Below are 14,273 nucleotides of genomic sequence, written 5' to 3'. Positions count from 1 at the left end.
TCAAAAAATGGATGCCAAAATTTGTCGCCGATTTCGGCGATTTTTGACCTTTGATCTCCAATATCTTTTTTCTTGCAAATATTTTGTTAAGACATGTAGAACAAAAGTTGTGCACATTTACGAGATCTTTTCGAAAATATCAAGATTTAGGGGCTAGCCCATTAAATTAGGGATCTAGAAGGGCTCAAAGTCTAGATCAAATATCTCAAAAATCGTTAATATTTTGGTATAAGTCAAAGAACAAAAAATGTTCATCTCAGCAATCCAAATCTATTCATATAAAAATTTAGGTCATATGTTACGTAATAAGGGATTTTAAGGGCCAAAACCATAAATTGTTTACCCCTTGTATCTCGAAAACGACAAATATTTTGAAAAGCAATAAAGAACAAAAGTTGTTCAGAATGATGATCTGAACAATATGCATATTTCGTTTTTACCCTATGTGGCCCCGTTAGGGAGCTACAGTTTGGCCCCTAAAAATTACTTCTAGAAATAACTCGAGAACGGTAAAGAATTTCTAAATACTTGTTGAACAAAAAATGTTTGAAATGTCATGACCTTTCTTACGATATCAAGCAAAAGGGGCTGACCCTTTAAATTAGGGGCCCAGAAGGGTCCAAAGGTTTATGAGAATATCTCAGAAACTATTAGTATTTTGTAATAAGTCATTGAAGCGGAAATGTTCATCTAAACGAGCTTGTTCTTATCAAATCAAAAAGTAGGTCATATGTTACGTAATAAGGGATTTTAAGGGCCAAAATCATAAATAATTGACGCCTCATATCTTGAAAACGACAAATATTTTGAAAAGCATTATTGAACAAAAGTTGTTCAGAATGATAATCTAAACAATATGTACATTTCCTTTTTTCCCTATGTGGCCCCGTTAGGGAGCTACAGTTTGGCCCCTAAATATTGCTTGTAGAGATAACTCGAGAACGGTAAAGAATTTCTAAATACTTGTTGAGCAAAAAATGTTTAAAATGACAAGGCCTTTCTTACGATATTAAGCAAAACGGGCTGGCCCTTTAAATTAGGGTTTCAGAAGGGTCCAAATGTTTTTGAGAATATCTCAGAAACTATTAATATTTTATAATAAGTTGTAGAAGCGGAAATGTTCATCTCAACGAGCTTGATCTTATCAAATCAAAAAGTAGGTCATATGTTACGTAATTAGAGATTTTAAGGGCCAAAATCGTAAATATTTGACGCCTCATATCTTTAAAACGACATATTTTTTGAAAAGCATTATTGAACAAAAGTTGTTCAATGTGTCATAACCTATCGATCAATATCAAGAAATGGGTCTGTGGGCCTCATGGCTCGCCTGTAGAGTCGATTTTTGTCGATATCAGTCGATTTCAAAAACTTGTAACTGGTAAATATTTTGTAAGGACATATTGAACAAAAGTTGTTCAGTTTATCGAGATCTATCGATTGATATCAAGAAATAGGCCTATAGTCCTAATGGCTCGCCTGTAGAGTCGATTTTTTGTCAATATCGGTCGATCTCAATAACTTTTTACAGGTAAATATTTTGTAAAGACATATAGAACTAAAGTTGTTGAGTCTATAATGGGCTAACAAATGACATCAAGAAATAGGCCCGCGGGCCTTATGGCTCGCCTGGAGAGTCGAATTTCAAACGAATTTCTCCGCAACTTTCCTTCAGAAGCTTATGATATGAAAAATTGATTATATCTAAAGTGTCTTAAAGTCGGAAACTAAATTGGGACTCATTTGTCTTTTTTTTTTTTTTTTTTTTACTCCGAGTGCATCAACAAATCGGACGGAAGACCTACTTGTTGTTCGCAACGAGATCGTGTCTAGTTATTATTATTATTCTTTTTTTTTCTCCTTACCGATTTTTGTGCAGAAGATTTCTCGGAGATGGCTGGATCGATTTGCTTCAAATTTTCAGGATTGATGTGTTGCCATTTGAAGTTTGTACCGCCGTTTCAATTTTTGAAAAATCACTTCCGGTTGGAAGTTATCCCCCTTTTATCGATTTTCAGATGACCATTTTGTCCAGACAAAACCTCAAAAACGATAAAAGCTAGAGTGCTGAAATTTTCAGTGATGTTAGACGACATGTTGTAGTTGTGCACCTGGGTTTTCAAAATTTCCGGAAGTGCCTAGTATGGAAGCTCGGTAGGGGTCGAAAATGGAGCTTTAAAAAGTGTCCAATTTTTTTCCACGTTTTAAATCAGAACTTTTTACTCGTAAATATTTTGTTTAGATATATATAAGAAAAGTTGTACAGTTTATTGAGATCTTTCGTGTCATCTCAAGAAATAGGCCCATGGGCCTCATGGCTCGCCTGAACCATTGAATTTCTGTTATAATGATTAACTTTTTTCTCACGAAACTTTTGATAAAACATATAGAATAAAAGTTGTTCAGTTTTCCAAGATCTATCTAATGATGTCAAAAAATAGGCCTCCGGGCGTCATGGCTCGCCTGAACAGTCGAATTTGTATCACAATTAATAACATTAATAACTTTTTTCTCGAGAAACTTTTGACAAGACATGTAGAACAAAAGTTGTTCAGTTTAGCAAGCGTTAACTAATGATGTTAAGAAATAGGCCTGCAGGTCTCATGGCTCACCTGAACAGTTGGGTTATTGTTGCAATCTATAACATGTTTGTCAAGAAACTTTTAATAAGACATCTAGAACAAAAGATGTTCAGTTTTGTAAGATTTTTCGAATAACATCATGAAAAAGGCCAAGAGGCCTCATGGCTCGCCTGAACAGTTTGATTAGTTTCACAATCAATAACTTTTTTCTGGAGAAACTTTTGATAAGAAATGTAGAACAAAAGTTGTTCAGTTTCGCAAACGTTAGCTAACGATGTTAAGAAATAGGCCTGTGGGTCTCATGGCTTACCTGAACAGTTGGGTTATTGTTGCAATCTATAACATTTTTGTCAAGAAACTTTTAATAAGACATCTAGAACAAAAGTTGTTCAGTTTTGCAAGATCTTTCGAACAACATCATGAAAAAGGCGAACGGGCCTCATGGCTCGCCTGAACAGTTTGAGGAGTGTCACAATTACTATTTTTTTCTCTCGAGAATCTTTTGATAAGACATGTAGAACAAAAGTTGTTCAGTTTTGCAAGATCTTTCAACCGATATCAAGAAAAAGGCCCACGGGCCTTATGACTCGCCTTAACAGTCTGATAAATGTCGCAATCAATAACTTTTTTCTCAAGAAAATTTCCATAGGACATGTAGAACAATTTTTGTTTCAATTTTGAGAGATATATCTAGAATGATATCAAATTTAGGCCTCCGGGCGACATGACTCGCCTGATCAGTCGATTTTGTATCACAGTAAATAACATTATTAACTTTTTTCTCGAAAAAAGGCTGACCCCTTTAATTAGTGGCCTAGAGGGGCAGAGAGTCTTTAATTTATAACACTTATAATTAAATGATCAATATTTGTAAAACATTACCAAAGCTAAATTGTACGTCTAGACAATATATCTGTATCATTATTTATGAACGAAAATCTGTCAAATTCTTATCTCATCACATCTAAAATTGGATGGAAGACCCACTCGTTGCTCGCAACGAGATCGCATTTAGTTATTATTCTTTTTTTTTCTCCTTACCGATTTTTGTGCAGAAGATTTCTCGGAGATGGCTGGATCAATTTGCTTCAAATTTTCAGGATTGATGCGTTGCCATTTGAAGTTTGTACCGCCGTTTCAATTTTTGAAAAATCACTTCCGGTTGGAAGTTATCCCCCTTTTATCGATTTTCAGATGACCATTTTGTCCAGACAAAAACTCAAAAACGATAAAAGCTAGAGTGCTGAAATTTTCAGTGATGTTAGACGACATGTTGTAGTTGTGCACCTGGGTTTTCAAAATTTCCGGAAGCGCCTAGTATGGAAGCTCGGTAAGGGGTCGAAAATGGAGTTTAAAAAAGTGTCTCATTTTTCTCCACGTTTTAAATCATAACTATTTACTCGTAAATATTTTGCTTAGACATATATAACAAAAGTTGTACAGTTTATTGAGATCTTTCGTGTCATATCAAGAAATGGGCCCATATGCCTCATGGCTCACCTGACCCATTGAATTTCTGTTACAATGATTAACTTTTTTCTCACGAAACTTTTGATAAGACATGTAGAATAAAAGTTGTTCAGGTTTGCAAGATCTATCTAATGATATCAAAAACTAGGCCTCAGGGCGTCATGGCTCGCCTGAACAGTCGAATTTGTATCACAATTAATAACATTCATAACTTTTTTCTCGAGAAACTTTTGACAAGACATGTAGAACAAAAGTTGTTCAGTTTCGCAAGGGTTAACTAACGATGTTAATAAATAGGCCTGCAGGTCTCATGGCTCACCTGAACAGTTGGGTTATTGTTGCAATCTATAACATTTTTGTCAAGAAACTTTTAATAAGACATCTTGAACAAAGGTTGTTCTGTTTTGCAAGATCTTTCGAACAACATCATGAAAAAGGCCAACGGGCCTCATGGCTCGCCTGAACAATTTGATCAGTGTCACAATTACTAAGTTTTTTCTCGAGAATCTTTTGATAAGACATGTAGAACAAAAGTTGTTCAGTTTTGCAAGATCTTTCAAACGATATCAAGAAAAAGGCCCACGGGCCTTATGACTCGCCTTAACAGTGATAAATGTCGCATAACGTTATACTCGTAAATATTTTTTTTAGACATATATAACAAAAGTTGTACAGTTTATTGAGATCTTTCGTGCCGAATCAAAAAATGGACCCATGGGCCTCATGGCTCGCCTGAACCATTGAATTTCTGTTACAATGATTAACTTTTTCCTCACGAAACTTTGATAAAACATGTAGAATAAAAGTTGTTCAGTTTTGCAAGATCTATCTAATGATATCAAAAAATAGGCCTACGGGGGTCATGGCTCGCCTGAACAGTCGAATTTGTATCTCAATTAATAACATTAATAACTTTTTTCTCGAGAAACTTTTGATAAGATATGTAGAACAAAAATTGTTCAGATTCGCAAGCGTTACTAACGATGTTAAGAATAAGGCCTGCGGGTCTCATGGCTCACCTGAACAGTTGGGTTATTGTTGTAATATATAACATTTTAGTCAAGAAACTTTTAATGAGACATCTAGAGCAAAAGTTGTTCAGTTTTGCAAGATGTTTCGAACAACATCATGAAAAAGGCGAACGGGCCTCATGGCTCGCCTGAAGAGTTTGATTAGTGTCACAATCAATAGCTTTTTTCTGGAGAAACTTTTGATAAAACATGTAGACCAAACGTTGTTCAGGTTTGCAATATCTTTCAAACGATATCAAGAAAAAGGCCCACGGGCCTTATGACTCGCCTTAACAGTCTGATAAATGTTGCAATCAATAACTTTTTTCTTAAGAAAATTTCCATAGGACATGTAGAACAAAATTTGTTCAATTTTGCGAGATATATCTAGAATGATATAAAAAAAAAATAGGCCTCCGGGCGGCATGACTCGCCTGATCAGTCGAATCTGTATCACAGTAAATAACATTATTAACTTTTTTCTCGAAAAAAAGCTGACCCCTTTCATTAGTTGCCGAGAGGTAGAGAGAGTCTTTAATTTATAACATTTAAATGATCAATATTTGTAAAACATTACCAAAGCTAAATTGTACGTCTAGACAATATATTTGTATCATTATTTATGAACGAAAATGTCAGTCAAATTCTTATCTAATCACATCTAAATTTGGACGGAAGACCCACTCGTTGCTCGCAACGAGATCGAATCTAGTTATTCTTCTTTTTTTCTCCTTACCGATTTTGTGCAGAGGATTTCTTGGAGAAGGCTGGATCGATTTTATTCACATTTTCAGTGTTGATGCATTGCCATTTGAAGTTTGTACCGCCATTTCAATTTTTGAAAAATCACTTCTGATTGGAAGTTATCCCCCTTTTATTGATTTTCAGATGACCATTTTGTCCGGATAAAAACTCAAAAACGACATAAGCTAGAGTGCTGAAATTTTCAATGATGTTAGACGACATGTTGTAGTTGTGCACCTGGGCTTTCAAAATTTCCGGAAGTGCCTAGTATGGAAGCTCGGTAGGGGTCGAAAATGGAGTTTAAAAAAGTGCCCAATTTTTTTTCCACGTTTTAAATCATAACATTTCACTCCTAAATATTTTGTTTAGACATATATAACAAAAGTTGTACAGTTTATTAAGATCTTTCGTGCCATATCAAGAAATAGGCCCATGGGCCTCATGGCTCGCCTGAACCATTGAATTTCTGTTACCATAATTAACTTTTTTCTCACGAAACTTTTGATAAAATATATAGAATAAAAGTTGTTCAATTTTGCAAGATTTATCGAATGATATCAAAAAATAGGCCTCAGGGCGTCATGGCTCGCCAGAACCGTCGAATTTGTATAACAATTAATAACATTAATAACTTTTTTCTCGAGAAACTTTTGACAAGACATGTAGAACAAAAGTTGTTCAGTTTCGCAAGCGTTAACTAACGATGTTAAGAAATAGGCCTGCGGGTATCATGGCTCACCTGAACAGTTGGGTTATTGTTGCAATCTATAACATTTTTGTCAAGAAACTTTTAATAAAACATCTAGAACAAAAGTTGTTCAGTTTTGCAAGATCTTTCGAACAACATCATGAAAAAGGCGAACGGGTCTCATGGCTCGCCTGAACAGTTTGATAAGTGTCACAATTACTAACTTTTTTGTCGAGAAACCTTTGACAAGACGTGTAGAACAAAAGTTGTTCAGTTTCGCAAGTGTTAACTAATGATGTTAAGAAATAGGCCTGAGGATTTCATGGCTCACCTGAACAGTTGGGTTATTGTTGCAATCTATAACATTTTTGTCAAGAAACTTTTAATAAGACATCTAGAACAAAAGTTGTTCAGTTTTCCAAGATCTTTCGAACATCATGAAAAAGGCAAAGAAAATGGCGGCCAAAAAGCAAGTCCGTCGGATTTCAACCAAATTTAGTTTCTAGGTTTTATAGAGGATCCTGAGTGCATATCTGGTATCAAAAAGCATTTCTGACATGGGGAGGTGTTCGGAGACATTTGTGTTGGCATCCCAACACAGTTATAGCTCGTTATTATGTCTCCGAACACAAAGTGTCGGAGACATATTGTTTTTGCTCCGTTTGTTATTATTCTTATTATGTCTCCGAACACAAAGTGTCGGATACATGTTGTTTTTGCTCCGTTTCTTATTATTCTTATTACTTTCTTCTTATTTTTCCTCTTCTTTAGTGAGAAATTTGTCCGCGCGATTATATGAATGTGCTTCGACTGATCCACTTCAAACTTTGTGAGCTGATAGGGGGTCACTAGGAGGGGTGCAATAAACTTTTCAAATTTTCAAAATGGCCGCCGTTTCAAGATGGCGGCCAAAAAAAACGTCAAAAACTCAAGGTTGTCGGATTTCAACGAAATTCAAATTTAGAATAATTTTGTGACCCCGAGTCCATTTCCATCATCAAAATTGTTTTCCGAGCCGCCATTTTTAAAATGGCCGCCATATACCGAAATATTTGAAAGTGTTAAAATATCTACATTGTTTGGGTTCTGGGGTAAATGGAGGGTACACAATTCATTTCTAGAATCAGTATTTCCTTCCAATCAATTTTCAAATGTTTCAAAATGGTCGCCATTGAAGAAAAATCAGGTCCATCGTATTTCAACCAAATTTAGTTTATAGGTTTTTTTAGGATCCTGAGTGCATATCTGGCATCAAAAAGCATTTCTGAAATGGGGAGGTGTTCGGAGACATTTGTGTTGGCATCCCAACACAGTTATAGCTCGTTATTTTCTTATTTTTCCTCTTCTTTAGTGAGAAATTTGTCCGCGCGATTTCATGAAAGTGCTTCGACTGATCAACTTCAAACTTTCTGAGCTGATAGGGGTCATCAGGAGGGATGCAATCAATTTTTCAAATTTTCAAAATGGCCACCGTTTCAAAATGGGGGCCAAAAAACGTCAAAAAATCGAAGTTGTCGGATTTCAAGCAAATTCTATTTCTAGGGTAATTTGGTGACCCCGAGTCCATATCCACCATCAAATTTTTTTTTCAACCTCTATTTTTAAAATGGCCGCCATATACCGAAATATTTGAAAATGTTAAAATCTCTACAACATTTGGGTTCTGGGGTAAATGGAGGGTCCACAATTCATTTCTAGCATCAGTATTTCCTTCCAACCTATTTTCGAATATTTCAAAAGGGCTGCCATTGAAAAAAATGGCGGCCAAAAATCAAGTCCGTCGGATTTCAACCAAATTTAGTTTCTAGTGTTCTTTGAGGATCCTGAGTGAATATCTGACATCAAAATCCATTTCTGACATGGGGAGGCGTTCGGAGACATTTGTGTTGGCATACCAACACAGTTATAGCTCGTTATTATTTTCTTCTTATTTTTCCTCTTCTTTAGTGAGAAATTTGTCCGCTCAATTATATGAAAGTGCTTCGACAAATCCACTACAAACTTTGTGAGCTGATAGGGGGTCATCAGGAGGGGTGCAATCAACTTTTCAAATTCTCAAAAAACGTCAAAAACTTAAGGTTGTCGGATTTCAACCAAATTCTATTTCTAGGGTAATTTGGGGACCCCGAGTCAATTTCCACCATCAAATTTTTTTGGGTCACCATTTTCAAAATGGTCGCCATATACCGAAATATTCGAAAGTGCTAAAATCTCTACAACATTTGGGTTCTGAGGTAAATTGAGGGTCCACAATTCATTTCTAGCATCAGTATTTCCTTCCAATCAATTTTCAAATGTTTCAAAATGGCCGTCATTGAAGAAAATGGCGACCAAAAATCAAGTCCGTCAGATTTCAACCAAATTTAGTTTTTAGGGTTTTTTGAGGATCCTGAGTGCATATCTGGCATAAAAAACCATTTCTGACATGGGGAGGTGTTCGGAGACATTTGTGTTGGCATCTCAACACAGTTATAGCACGTAATTATTATTTTCTTCTTATTTTTCCTCTTCTTTAATGAGAAATTTGTCCGCTCGATTATATGAAAGTGCTTCGACAGATTCACTTCAAACTTTGTGAGGTAGTAGGGGGTCACTAGGAAGGGTGCAATTAACTTTTCAAATGTTGAAAATGGCCGCCGTTTCAAAATGGCGGCGAAAAAACCGTCAAAAACTCAAGGTTGTCGGATTTCAACCAAATTCTATTTCTATGGTAATTTGATGACCCCGAGTCCATTTCCACCATCAAAAAAATTTTGAGCCGCCATTTTCAAAATGGCCACCATATACGAAAATATTTGAAAGTGTTAAAATCTCAACAACATTTGGGTTCTGGAGTAAATTGAGGGTCCACAATTCATTTCTAGTATCAGTATTTCCTTCCACTCAATTTTAAAATGTTTCAAAATGGCCGCCATTGAAAAAAATGGCGGCCAAAATCCAGTCTCTCGGATTTCAACCAAATTTGGTTTTTAGGGTTTTTTGAGGATCCTGAGTGCATATCTGGCATAAAAAACCATTTCTGACATTGGGAGGTGTTCGAAGACATTTGTGTTGGCATCTCCCAACACAGTTTTAGCTCGTTATTTTTCTCTTTACACAATTTTGCACACGATTTCTCAGAGATGGCTGGATGGATTTCTTTGAAAATTTCAGGGATGATGTATCATGATCTAAACCTGATACGTATTCTTGTATTGTTGACATTTCACTTCCAGTCGAAAGTTATCTCCCTTTTATCAATTTTCAGATGACCATTTTCTCCAGACAAAATCTCAAAAACGATAAAAGCTAGAGTGCTGACATTTTCAGTGATGTTAGACGACATGTTGTAGTTGTGCACCTGGGCTTTCAAAATTTCCGGAAGTGTCTAGTATGGAAGCTCGGTAGGGGTCGAAAATGGAGTTTTAAAAAAGTGCCCATTTTTTTTTCACGTTTTCCATCAGAACTTTTTACTCGTAAATATTTTGCTTAGACATATATAACAAAAGTTGTACAGTTTATTAAGATCTTTAGTGTCATATCAAGAAATGGGCTCATGGGGTTCATGGCTCGCCTGAACCATTGAATTTCTGTTGCAATGATTAACTCGTTTCTCACGAAACTTTTGATAAGACATGTAGAAAAAAATGTTCAGTTTTGCAAGATCTATCCAATGATATCAAAATGATAGCCCCCCGGGCGTCATGACTCGCCTGAACAGTCGAATTTGTATCACAATTAATAACATTAATAACTTTTTTCTCGAGAAACCTTTGACAAGACGTGTAGAACAATATTTGTTCAGTTTCGCAAGCGTTAACTAACGATGTTAAGAAAAGGCCTGCGGGTCTCATTGATCACCTGAACAGTTGGGTTATTGTTGCAATCTATAACATTTTTGTCAAGAAACTTTTAATAAAACATCTAGAACAAAAGTTGTTCAGTTTTGCAAGATCTTTCGAACAACATCATGAAAAAGGCAAACGGGCCTCATGCCTCGCCTGAACAGTTTGATTAGTGTCATAATCAATAACTTTTTTTCTGGAGAAACTTTTGATAAGACATGTAGAATAAAAGTTGTTCAGTTTTCCAAGATCTTTCAAACGATATCAAGAAAAATGCCCACGGGCCTTATGACTCGCCTTAACAGTCTGATAAATATCGCAATAACGTTTTTCTCAAGAAACATTTAATAGGACATGTAGAACAAAATGTGTTCAGTTTTGCGAGATATATCTAAAATGATATATAAAAAATAGGCCTTCGGGCGACATAACTCGCCTGATCAGTCGAATTTGTATCGCAGTAAATAACATTATTAACTTTTTTTCTCGAAAAAAGGCTGACCCCTTTAATTAGTGGCCGAGAGGGGCAGAGAGTCTTTCATTCATAACACTAAAATGATCAATATTTGTAAAACATTACCGAAGCTAAATTGTACGTCTACACAATATATTTGTATCATTATTAATGAACGAACATCTCAGTCAAATTCTTATCTCATCACATCTAAAATTGGACGGAGGACCCAACCGTTGCTTGCAACGAGATAGCATCTAGTTTATTATTATAATAATATTCTAGGGGCGAAATTTGTACAGGTAAACGCAGAGGACTAATTCATTGCTCAAAAGGTGATGTGACATAATGCTGACCATTATTATTCGTTGATGGATGTTGTTTCCGCCGCTGATCGGAGCTCATGCGATCGGTGTATAAATCCTATGAAACACATGCATATAATAACCGCACGATCTATAAACGACAAAAAGAAGGTCTACAAATGTTGGGAAGGCTGTCCATAAACATGCGGTTAGTGTTCATTATATCTTCGGTGGATCCGCTGCCTATCTGATAATAGTCCGACCGTGACTCATTTCTACCGAACATAAACGGTGTGACCAGGACACGTACAGGAAAAGAAACGCATAAGTTTCTATTAAAACGCATAACAACAGAAAGAACAGTACACTCAGCGGACTCCATTATCTGGTGATGTCTGTTTCAAGTTTTCACTTCGCTGGACAAGGAACACATTGACCGAAAGAAAAACAGACAAGAAATGCAAAGAAACGGACACGAACGGATTGAGAGAAAGAAATGATTCAGTTGAATAGTTTGTAATGTTACGGACGTGTATCTAATCGTCATGTAACTCGTCATTTTTCTATAGTTCTACGCTTCAAGTAAACATTTGCACATATTATTGATTGAGGCTTGCAATTATTTTTATCGGCCAATGAATGATTACACTTTTAAAACAGCCACGTAGAGCCGAGCGGAGGGGGTGGGTGAGTCTGAAAACGTTCCTTAATCATTAGCTCTTTCGTATTTTTAGATGCAAAGATGTTCTCCGACCAAAAATGAAAATCGATCCTAAGTTCGATATTGAAAGTGGCATGACCTTAAGGAACTACATGTACCTATCCATCCTGAAAACTGAATACCATTTTTACCAATTACTAGATGTAAAAATGTTCCTGTTAATCGTCTGAATCATGTCCGAAAAAAATTCAGTTATGGATACATTCACCAGTGTCAGCTTATGGCATGGCAGATGATACCGACGAAGACAACAAAAAGGAGGAAGGCGGCGTATATATACAGTAATCCCTTTACGAAAGGAAGAAATTTATCTAGAAGTGGGGATGTTAAAAATATGGAAATATCAGAAGCAAGGGGTATTATTTTGTGAAATCTAAGCTCCTAACTTTCGATTTTCAGAGAAAATATTGAAGTATTCTAACTATATTTAACTATTCTGGTACCATAAAACAAGGGACTTGGACATGAAGCGGTGTGGGACATGGCAGATGAGAGCAAATTGTTGCTTTCCTATTTGCCATTGACGATTTTGTTTAAGAATTCGGCAGTTGCACGTGTACTGAAAAGATTCGTGAATACAATAAACCCAGAGGTCGAAATCAAAATCCGAGTGCTCTCTTTGCACCAAAATACTCATCCATGAAAAGGGGAGCTGAAGAAAGTATGTTTATCTCAGCAGGGTGTATTAAAAATGATCCAAAGCCACTGACCTTCAGATCAGACACAGTTTCATTGAAAAATGATATTATTTTCTTTCCGACCTCAGTTCGATAGAGAAGGAATGTGGATGGACAAATATCTGGGATTTTGAGTAAGGAAATGTTTGTGTGGAAGACCAAGGCAGGAATTTTGACGTCACAATGAGAACAATTTCTACAAAATGTCCACATTTTAAAAACCTAGGTTGATCAATATCTTCCAAGCTTTTAAAGGTAGAGCTTTGATATTGGGTTCCTAGATTCTCTATGTTACGACCTTGTTATGTCTTGGTGTTTGACCTTCTGATCTTGAGCTGGACGTTCAACCTACTTTTCATAAAAATCTAACCTGAATTATTTGAAATAAATCATCCCCTCCTTAATTTTTGGCGAACATTTACATCATAACATCCTGTTAATAACACATATTCTGTTCTACTAAGATTGCTAATAAATTGTGTATTGATTGTATAAATATATTGATGTTACATCAATATGCATTGATGTAATTAGATTGATGTTAAATAATATACCAACTATGATTAGATAAATAATGTATTGACCTGACTTCGATCATACAAATGTTCATTTCTTGCAGATCTGCCTCACAAATGAACACATCCCTAATGGTGTGGCATATTGAGAGGTTGTCCCATACGCCCAAGACTACAACAATGTTAAACATTGACCTCATTAAGAAAGTTGTCATGATATAAGCAGAACGTCTGCCACTTGTTTAATGCGTTGGATGCTAACTACTCCTAGGTACCTGATCCCACCTCTGGTATGTCCAGGGGTCTGTGTTTGTCCAACTATCTATTTTGTATTGTTTATAGGAGTTATGAGATGGATCACTGTTCATTACCATCACATTTCATGTGACTGTATTCTATCTTTGGTTGGAAGAATATCTAACCCCAATCTTCTGACTATAAAGTATATCTAACCTCCGCCCTCCGACTATAACAATCCCATGGGGATGCCTGTTAGAATATATTCTCGATACCTCTTGCATGTCGTAAGAGGCGAATAAAAAGGGCGGTCCTTTGGATGGGGCAGTTGTAGCACGATTAAGATCACTCTCTGCTCAAACACCGTAAGCGCCAGGCATATGCTTAAATTTTGCAGCCCTTCACCGGCATTGGCGATGCCTCCTCATGAGTGAAAAATTCTCGAGAGGGGCATTAAACAATATACATACAATTGATCATAACAATTCGACTATAAAGGGTTGTTTTATAAGACATCACTTCAAACAGTAATTGCATTTGGAGACCCGTTTCCTGAGAATGTTGACGTCGACCTGCTGATGACACTTCACGACGTATACTCTGAATGTTTGTTTTGACTTTATTGTTTGATTTTCATAAGAACTTATGTGAAGAAAGAGTGAGATAAGATAGAAAAATGATCTTCGGCTCGTCATCGCCTAAAGGCTTTAGACTCCATCCAACATGTGAATCATGATGACCCTTCTACCTAGATATTTGGTTTACATCTCGTACAGCTTGTAAATCTGAGCATTACAATCTCATATGAGTGATAATACCACACATATCCGTAGTAACTAGATGTCCGGTCATTGTTCCTGGACAGCTTCATCTTCCCTGTTATTGGAGGCTGAACACCTCATTAAACATTGCTCCAGCGTAGATGTCTGTTCTCAGTTGTTCTAGGAAGAGTTGGCATTAGCAGTAGTTGACAGATCGTCTTTTACCATTTAATTTATTTCCGAATACTTTCTTGTATGGATGTGTTAAAAGGACTTCCTTTTCAA

The 14,273-nt window shown here is 36.2% G+C and overlaps 1 long non-coding RNA gene across 1 annotated transcript in view; it reads left to right on the top strand.

The window, feature by feature from the left end:
• The window catches only part of LOC130048051 (uncharacterized), a 30,260-nt gene extending 17,200 nt beyond the window's left edge, over window positions 1-13,060 (top strand). Inside the window, exon 2 of the long non-coding RNA XR_008796878.1 lies at window positions 11,812-13,060. This is a non-coding gene — a long non-coding RNA (uncharacterized LOC130048051). The remainder of the gene's footprint in view (window positions 1-11,811) is intronic.
• The last annotated feature ends 1,213 nt before the right edge of the window (window positions 13,061-14,273 follow it).

This window comes from Ostrea edulis, chromosome 7 (assembly GCF_947568905.1).
Source record: "Ostrea edulis chromosome 7, xbOstEdul1.1, whole genome shotgun sequence".
NCBI lineage: Eukaryota > Metazoa > Mollusca > Bivalvia > Ostreida > Ostreidae > Ostrea > Ostrea edulis.
The sequence above is the reverse complement of the archived record's forward strand: the minus strand, read 5'-3'. Positions and strand labels throughout refer to the sequence as shown.